A 10,858-nucleotide genomic window follows, 5' to 3' on the forward strand; every position below is an offset into this window, starting at 1 on the left:
AAAGCTTCAAACCCCCAACACCCTCCCTCACTGAAACAGAGACAAAAACATCAAACCCCCAACACCCTCCGTCACTGAAACAGAGACAAAAACATCAAACCCCCAACACCCTCCCTCACTGAAACAGGGACAAAACATCAAAACTCCAACAACCACCCTCACTGAAAAAGAGACAAAATCATCAAATTCCCGCCCAACACTCTCCCTCACTGAAACAGCGATAAAAACATCAAACCCCCCCACACCCTCCCTCACTGAAACAGTGATAAAAACATCAAACCCCCCACACCCTCCCTCACTGAAACAGAGACAAAAGCTTCAAACCCCCAACACCCTCCCTCACTGAAACAGAGACAAAAACATCAAACCCCCAACACCCTCCGTCACTGAAACAGAGACAAAAACATCAAACCCCCAACACCCTCCGTCACTAAAACATTGACAAAAACATAAAACCCCCAACACCACCCCACTGTAAAAAAGGACAAGAACATCAAACCGCCAACACTCTCCCTCACTGAAACAGTGACAAAAACATCAAACCCCCAACACCCTCCCTCACTGAAACAGTGACAAAAACATCAAACCCCCAACACCCTCCCTCACTGAAACAGGGACAAAACATCAAAACTCCAACAACCAACAACCACCACTGAAAAAGAGACAAAATCATCAAATTCCCGCCCAACACCCTCCCTCACTGAAACAGCGATAAAAACATCAAACCCCCCACACCCTCCCTCACTGAAACAGTGATAAAAACATCAAACCCCCCACACCCTCCCTCACTGAAACAGAGACAAAAGCTTCAAACCCCCAACACCCTCCCTCACTGAAACAGAGACAAAAACATCAAACCCCCAACACCCTCCGTCACTGAAACAGAGACAAAAACATCAAACCCCCAACACCCTCCCTCACTGAAACAGGGACAAAACATCAAAACTCCAACAACCACCCTCACTGAAAAAGAGACAAAATCATCAAATTCCCGCCCAACACTCTCCCTCACTGAAACAGCGATAAAAACATCAAACCCCCCACACCCTCCCTCACTGAAACAGTGATAAAAACATCAAACCCCCCACACCCTCCCTCACTGAAACAGAGACAAAAGCTTCAAACCCCCAACACCCTCCCTCACTGAAACAGAGACAAAAACATCAAACCCCCAACACCCTCCGTCACTGAAACAGAGACAAAAACATCAAACCCCCAACACCCTCCGTCACTAAAACATTGACAAAAACATAAAACCCCCAACACCACCCCACTGTAAAAAAGGACAAGAACATCAAACCGCCAACACTCTCCCTCACTGAAACAGGGAGAAAAACATCAAACCCCCAACTCCATCCCTCACTGAAACAGAGAAAAAAATCATCAAACCCCCCAACACACTCCCTCACTGAAACAGTGACGAAAACATCAAAAACCCAACAACAGGAATTCTGCAGATGCTGGAAATTCAAGCAACATACATCAAAGTTGCTGGTGAACGCAGCAGGCCAAGCAGCATCTATAGGAAGAAGCGCAGTCGACGTTTCAGGCCGAGAGACAAAATCATCAAATTCCCCCAACAAACTCCGTCACTGAAACAGTGACAAAAACATGAAACCCCACAATACCCTCCTTCACTGAAACAGAGACAAAATCATCAACCTCCCCCCAACAAACTCCCTCACTGAAACAGGGAGAAAAACATCAAACTCCCAATTCCATCCCTCACTGAAACAGGGACAAGAACATCAAACCGCCAACTCTCTCCCTCACTGAAACAGTGACAAATACATCAAACCCCCTACAGCCTCCCTCATATAAACAGTGACGAAAACATCAAACCCCCTGACACTCTCTCTCACTGAATCAGGGACAAAAACATCAAACCCCCAACACCCTCCCTCACTGAAACAGGGACAAAATCATCAAACATCCCCAACACCCTCCCTCACTGAAACATTTACGATAACATCAAACCCCCAACAACCTCCCTCACTGAAACATTCACAATAACATCAAACCCCCAACACCCTCCCTCACTGAAACAGGGACAAAAATATCAAACTCCCAACACTCTCCCTCACTAAAACATTGACAATAACATCAAACCCACAAAAACCCTCCCTCACTCAAACAGAGACAAAATCATCAAATTCCCCCAGCAAACTCTGTCACAGAAACAGAGACAAAAATATCAAACCCACCCAACACCCTCCCTCACTGAAACAGTGACACAAACTTCAAGCCCTCAACACGGTCACTCACTGAAACAGGCACAGAAACATCAAACCCCCAACACCCACCCTGACTGAAACAGGGAGAAAAATATCAAACCCCCAACATCCTCTATCACTGAAACATTCACAATAACATCAAACCCCCAACACCCTCCCTCACTGAAACAGGGACAAAATCATCAAACATCCCCAACACCCTCCCTCACTGAAACATTTACAATAACATCAAACCCCCAACACCCACCCTGACTGAAACAGGGAGAAAAATATCAAACCCCCAACATCCTCTATCACTGAAACATTCACAATAACATCAAACCCCCAACACACCCCTCACTGAAACAGTGAAAAAAATCATCAAACCCCCAACACTCTCCCTCACTGAAACAGGGACTAAAACATCAAACCCCCAACACCCTCCCTCACTGAAACATGGGCAAAAACATCAAACCCTCAGCACCCTCCCCTCCCTTACTGAAACCGGGACAATAACATTAAACTCACAACACCATCACAGACTGAAACAGGGAAAGTAACATCAATCACAAACCACCCTCTGTCACTATAACAGCTCCAACAACAGCAAAACCCAACACACCCCTCACTGAAACGGTGACAAAAATATCAAACCCTCAACACACTTCCTGAATGAAACAGGAGCAACAACATCAGCCCCCCAAAGCACTCCCTCACTGAAACACTGAAAAAAACATCAAACCCCCAACACCCTCCCTCACTGAAATAGGGACAATAACGTCAAACCCCCAACACCCTCCCTCACTGAAACATTCACAATAACATCAAACCCCCAACACCCTCCCTCACAGAAACAGGGACAAAATCATCAAACACCCCCAACACCCTCCCTCACTGAAACAGGGACTAAAACATCAAACCCCCAACACACCCCTCACTGAAACAGTGAAAAAATCATCAAACCCCCAACACCCTCCCTCACTGAAACAGGGACTAAAACATCAAACCCCGAACACCCTCCCTCACTGAAACAGGGGAAAAACATCAAACCCTCAGCACCCTCCCCTCCCTTACTGAAACCGGGACAATAACATTAAACTCACAACACCATCACAGACTGAAACAGGGAAAGTAACATCAATCACAAACCACCCTCAGTCACTATAACAGCTCCAACAACAGCAAAACCCAACACACCCCTCACTGAAACGGTGACAAAAATATCAAACCCTCAACACACTCCCTCAATGAAACAGGAGCAACAACATCAGCCCCCCAAATCACTCCCTCACTGAAACACTGAAAAAAACATCAAACCCCCAACACCCTCCCTCACTGAACCAGGGACAAAATTATCAAATTACCCCAACAAACTCCGTCACTGAAACAGTGACAAAAACATGAAATCCCACAATACCCTCCTTCAATGAAACAGAGACAAAATCATCAACCTACCCCCAACAAACTCCCTCACTGAAACAGGGACAAATACATCAAACCCCCAACACCCTTGCACACTGAAACAGGGAGAAAAACATCAAACCCCCAATTCCATCCCTCACTGAAACAGGGACAAGAACATCAAACCGCCAACACTCTCCCTCACTGAAACAGTGACAAATACATCAAACCCCCTACAGCCACCCTCATATAAACAGTGACGAAAACATCAAACCCCCTGACACTCTCTCTCACTGAAACAGGGACAAAAACATCAAACCCCCAACACCCTCCCTCACTGAAACAGGGACAAAATCATCAAACCCCCAACACCCTTGCACACTGAAACAGGGAGAAAAACATCAAACCCCCAATTCCATCCCTCACTGAAACAGTGACAAGAACATCAAACCGCCAACACTCTCCCTCACTGAAACAGTGACAAATACATCAAACCCCCTACAGCCACCCTCATATAAACAGTGACAAAAACATCAAACACCCCAACACCCTGCCTCACTGAAACAGGGACAAAACGATCAAACCTCCAATGGACTCCCTCACTGATACAGTGACAAAAAGATCAAAACCCCACCACCCTCCCTCACTGAAAGAAGGACAAAAACATCAAACCTCGAACAACCTCCATCACTGAAACACTGACAAAAGCTTCAAACCCCCAACACCATCTCTCACTGAAACAGTGACACAAACTTCAAGCCCTCAACACGGTCACTCACTGAAACAGGCACAGAAACATCAAACCCCCAACACCCACCCTGACTGAAACAGGGAGAAAAATATCAAACCCCCAACATCCTCTCTCACTGAAACATTCACAATAACATCAAACCCCCAACACCCTCCCTCACTGAAACAGGGACAAAATCATCAAACATCCCCAACACCCTCCCTCACTGAAACATCTACAATAACATCAAACCCCCAACACCCTCCCTCACTGAAACATTCACAATAACATCAAACCCCCAACACCCTCCCTCACTGAAACATTCACAATAACATCAAACCCCCAACACCCTCCCTCACTGAAACATTTACAATAACATCAAACCCCCAACACCCACCCTGACTGAAACAGGGAGAAAAATATCAAACCCCCAACATCCTCTATCACTGAAACATTCACAATAACATCAAACCCCCAACACCCTCCCTCACTGAAACAGGGACAAAATCATCAAACATCCCCAACACCCTCCCTCACTGAAACATTTACAATAACATCAAACCCCCAACACCCACCCTGACTGAAACAGGGAGAAAAATATCAAACCCCCAACATCCTCTATCACTGAAACATTCACAATAACATCAAACCCCCAACACCCTCCCTCACTGAAACAGGGACAAAATCATCAAACATCCCCAACACCCTCCCTCACTGAAACATTTACAATAACATCAAACCCCCAACACCCTCCCTCACTGAAACATTCACAATAACATCAAACCCCCAACACCCTCCATCACTGAAACAGGGACAAAATCATCAAACATCCCCAACACCCTCCCTCACTGAAACATTCACAATAACATCAAACCCCCAACACCTTCCCTCACTGAAACAGGGACAAAATCATCAAACATCCACAACACCCTCCATCACTGAAACATTTACAATAACATCAAACCCCCAACACACTCCCTCACTGAAACAGTGAAAAAATCATCAAACCCCCAACACCCTCCCTCACTGAAACGGGGACTAAGAAATCAAACCCCCAAAACACCCCTCATTGAAACAGTGAAAAAATCATCAAACCCCCAACACCCTCTCTCACTGAAACAGGGACTAAAACATCAAACCCCCAACACACCCCTCACTGAAACAGTGAAAAAATCATCAAACCCCCAACACCCTCCCTCACTGAAACAGGGACTAAAACATCAAACCCCCAACACACCCCTCACTGAAACAGTGAAAAAATCATCAAACCCCCAACACCCTCCCTCACTGAAACAGGGACTAAAACATCAAACCCCCAACACCCTCCCTCACTGAAACATCTACGATAACATCAAACCCCCAACACCCTCCCTCACTGAAACAGGGACTAAAACATCAAACCCCCAACACCCTCCCTCACTGAAACATCTACGATAACATCAAACCCCCAACACCCTCCCTCACTGAAACAGGGACTAAAACATCAAACCCCCAACACCCTCCCTCACTGAAACAGTGAAAAAATCATCAAACCCCCAACACCCTCCCTCACTGAAACAGGGACTAAAACATCAAACCCCCAACACACCCCTCACTGAAACAGTGAAAAAATCATCAAACCCCCAACACCCTCCCTCACTGAAACAGGGACTAAAACATCAAACCCCCAACACACCCCTCACTGAAACAGTGAAAAAAATCATCAAACCCCCAACACTCTCCCTCACTGAAACAGGGACTAAAACATCAAATCCCCAACACCCTCCCTCACTGAAACAGGGGCAAAAACATCAAACCCTCAGCACCCTCCCCTCCCTTACTGAAACCGGGACAATAACATTAAACTCACAACACCATCACAGACTGAAACAGGGAAAGTAACATCAATCACAAACCACCCTCTGTCACTATAACAGCTCCAGCAACAGCAAAACCCAACACACCCCTCACTGAAACGGTGACAAAAATATCAAACCCTCAACACACTCCCTCAGTGAAACAGGAGCAACAACATCAGCCCCCCAAATATATATAACAGCTCCAACAAGAGCAAAACTAAACTCCCTCGCTCACTTGAAAGGGACAATAACATCAAACCCCCAAAAACCTCCCTCACTGAAACATTGTCAAAGACATTAAACCCTCAACACCCTCCATCAATGAAACAGGGACAAAATCATCAAACCCCGATACTGTCCCTGATCGATACAGGGGTAAAATCATCAAACCCCCAACACCCTCCCTCACTGAAACAGAGACAAAAACATCAAACCCCCAACACCCTCCGTCACTAAAACATTGACAAAAACATAAAACCCCCAACACCACCCCACTGTAAAAAAGGACAAGAACATCAAACCGCCAACACTCTCCCTCACTGAAACAGGGAGAAAAACATCAAACGCCCAACTCCATCCCTCACTGAAACAGAGAAAAAAATCATCATACCCCCCAACACACTCCCTCACTGAAACAGTGACGAAAACATCAAAAGCCCAACAACAGGAATTCTGCAGATGCTGGAAATTCAAGCAACAAACATCAAAGTTGCTGGTGAACGCAGCAGGCCAAGCAGCATCTATAGGAAGAGGCGCAGTCGACGTTTCAGGCCGAGAGACAAAATCATCAAATTCCCCCAACAAACTCCGTCACTGAAACAGTGACAAAAACATGAAACCCCACAATACCCTCCTTCACTGAAACAGAGACAAAATCATCAACCTCCCCGCAACAAACTCCCTCACTGAAACAGGGACAAATACATCAAACCCCCAACTCCATCCCTCACTGAAACAGGGACAGAAACATCAAACCCCAAACACAACCCCACTGTAAAAAAGGACAAGAACATCAAACCGCCAACACTCTCCCTAACTGAAACAGGGACAAGAATATCAAAACTCCAACAACCTCCCTCACTGAAACAGAGACAAAATCATCAAATTCCCCCAACAAACTCCGTCACTGAAACAGTGACAAAAACATCAAAGCCCCAACACCCTCCCTCACTGAAACAGTGACAACAACATCAAATCCACAACACCCTCCCTCACTGAAACAGGGACAAAATCATCAAACCCCCAACACCCTCCCTCACTGAAACAGGGACAAAACATCAAAACTCCAACAACCACCCTCACTGAAACAGAGACAAAATCATCAAATTCCCCCCCAACACCCTCCCTCACTGAAACAGCGATAAAAACATCAAACCCCCCACACCCTCCCTCACTGAAACAGTGATAAAAACATCAAACCCCCCACACCCTCCCTCACTGAAACAGTGATAAAAACATCAAACCCCCCACACCCTCCCTCACTGAAACAGAGACAAAAGCTTCAAACCCCCGACACCCTCCCTCACTGAAACAGAGACAAAAACATCAAACCCCCAACACCCTCCCTCACTGAAACAGGGACAAAACATCAAAACTCCAACAACCACCCTCACTGAAAAAGAGACAAAATCATCAAATTCCCGCCCAACACCCTCCCTCACTGAAACAGCGATAAAAACATCAAACCCCCCACACCCTCCCTCACTGAAACAGTGATAAAAACATCAAACCCCCCACACCCTCCCTCACTGAAACAGAGACAAAAGCTTCAAACCCCCAACACCCTCCCTCACTGAAACAGAGACAAAAACATCAAACCCCCAACACCCTCCGTCACTGAAACAGAGACAAAAACATCAAACCCCCAACACCCTCCGTCACTAAAACATTGACAAAAACATAAAACCCCCAACACCACCCCACTGTAAAAAAGGACAAGAACATCAAACCGCCAACACTCTCCCTCACTGAAACAGGGAGAAAAACATCAAACCCCCAACTCCATCCCTCACTGAAACAGAGAAAAAAATCATCAAACCCCCCAACACACTCCCTCACTGAAACAGGGACAAATACATCAAACCCCCAACTCCATCCCTCACTGAAACAGGGACAGAAACATCAAACCCCAAACACAACCCCACTGTAAAAAAGGACAAGAACATCAAACCGTCAACACTCTCCCTCACTGAAACAGGGACAAGAATATCAAAACTCCAACAAACTCCGTCACTGAAACAGTGACAAAAACATGAAATCCCACAATACCCTCCTTCAATGAAACAGAGACAAAATCATCAACCTCCCCCCAACAAACTTCCTCACTGAAACAGGGACAAATACATCAAACCCCCAACACCCTTGCACACTGAAACAGGGAGAAAAACATCAAACCCCCAATTCCATCCCTCACTGAAACAGGGACAAGAACATCAAACCGCCAACACTCTCCCTCACTGAAACAGTGACAAATACATCAAACCCCCTACAGCCTCCCTCATATAAACAGTGACAAAAACATCAAACACCCCAATACCCTTGCACACTGAAACAGGGAGAAAAACATCAAACTCCCAATTCCATCCCTCACTGAAACAGGGACAAGAACATCAAACACCCCTGACACTCTCTCTCACTGAATCAGGGACAAAAACATCAAACCCCCAACACCCTCCCTCACTGAAACAGGGACAAAATCATCAAACATCCCCAACACCCTCCCTCACTGAAACATTTACGATAACATCAAACCCCCAACACCATTCCCTCACTGAAACATTCACAATAACATCAAACCCCCAACACCCTCCCTCACTGAAACAGGGACAAAAATATCAAACTCCCAACACTCTCCCTCACTAAAACATTGACAATAACATCAAACCCACAACACCCTCCCTCACTCAAACAGAGACAAAATCATCAAATTCCCCCAGCAAACTCTGTCACAGAAACAGAGACAAAAATATCAAACCCCCCCAACACCCTCCCTCACTGAAACAGTGACACAAACTTCAAGCCCTCAACACGGTCACTCACTGAAACAGGCACAGAAACATCAAACCCCCAACACCCACCCTGACTGAAACAGGGAGAAAAATATCAAACCCCCAACATCCTCTATCACTGAAACATTCACAATAACATCAAACCCCCAGCACCCTCCCTCACTGAAACAGGGACAAAATCATCAAACATCCCCAACACCCTCCCTCACTGAAACATTTACGATAACATCAAACCCCCAACACCCTCCCTCACTGAAACATTCACAATAACATCAAACCCCCAACACCCTCCATCACTGAAACAGGGACAAAATCATCAAACATCCCCAACACCCTCCCTCACTGAAACATTTACAATAACATCAAACCCCCAACACCCTCCCTCACTGAAACAGGGACAAAATCATCAAACACCCCCAACACCCTCCCTCACTGAAACAGGGACTGAAACATCAAACTCCCAACACCCTCCCTCACTGAAACATTCACAATAACATCAAACCCCCAACACCCTCCATCACTGAAACAGGGACAAAATCAACAAACATCCCCAACACCCTCCCTCACTGAAACATTTACGATAACATCAAACCCCCAACACCCTCCCTCACTGAAACAGGGACAAAATCATCAAACACCCCCAACACCCTCCCTCACTGAAACAGGGACTAAAACATCAAACCCCCAACACACCCCTCACTGAAACAGTGAAAAAATCATCAAGCCCCCAACACCCTCCCTCACTGAAACATGGGCAAAAACATCAAACCCTCAGCACCCTCCCCTCCCTTACTAAAACCGGGACAATAACATTAAACTCACAACACCATCACAGACTGAAACAGGGAAAGTAACATCAATCACAAACCACCCTCTGTCACTATAGCAGCTCCAACAACAGCAAAACCCAACACACCCGTCACTGAAACGGTGACAAAAATATCAAACCCTCAACACACTCCCTCAATGAAACAGGAGCAACAACATTAGCCCCCCAAATCACTCCCTCACTGAAACACTGAAAAAAACAGCAAACCCCCAACACCCTCCCTCACTGAACCAGGGACAAAAATATCAAACCCCCAACACCCTCCCTCACTGAAATAGGGTCAATAACGTCAAACTCACAACACCCTCCCTCACTGAAACATTTACAATAACATCAAACCACCAACACCCTCCCTCACTGAAACAGGGACAAAATCATCAAACACCCCCAACACCCTCCCTCACTGAAACAGGGACTAAAACATCAAACCCCCAACACACCCCTCACTGAAACAGTGAAAAAATCATCAAACCCCCAACACCCTCCCTCACTGAAACAGGGACTAAAACATCAAACCCCCAACACACCCCTCACTGAAACAGTGAAAAAATCATCAAACCCCCCACACACCCCTCACTGAAACAGTGAAAAAATCATCAAACCCCCAACACTCTCCCTCACTGAAACATGGACAAAAACATCAAACCCTCAGCACCCTCCCCTCCCTTACTGAAACCGGGACAATAACATTAAACTCACAACACCATCACAGACTGAAACAGGGAAAGTAACATCAATCACAAACCACCCTCTGTCACTATAACAGCTCCAACAACAGCAAAACCCAACACACCCGTCACTGAAACGGTGACAAAAATATCAAACCCTCAACACACTCC

This window comes from Mobula hypostoma, chromosome 28 (assembly GCF_963921235.1).
Source record: "Mobula hypostoma chromosome 28, sMobHyp1.1, whole genome shotgun sequence".
NCBI classification, from domain to species: Eukaryota; Metazoa; Chordata; class Chondrichthyes; order Myliobatiformes; family Myliobatidae; genus Mobula; species Mobula hypostoma.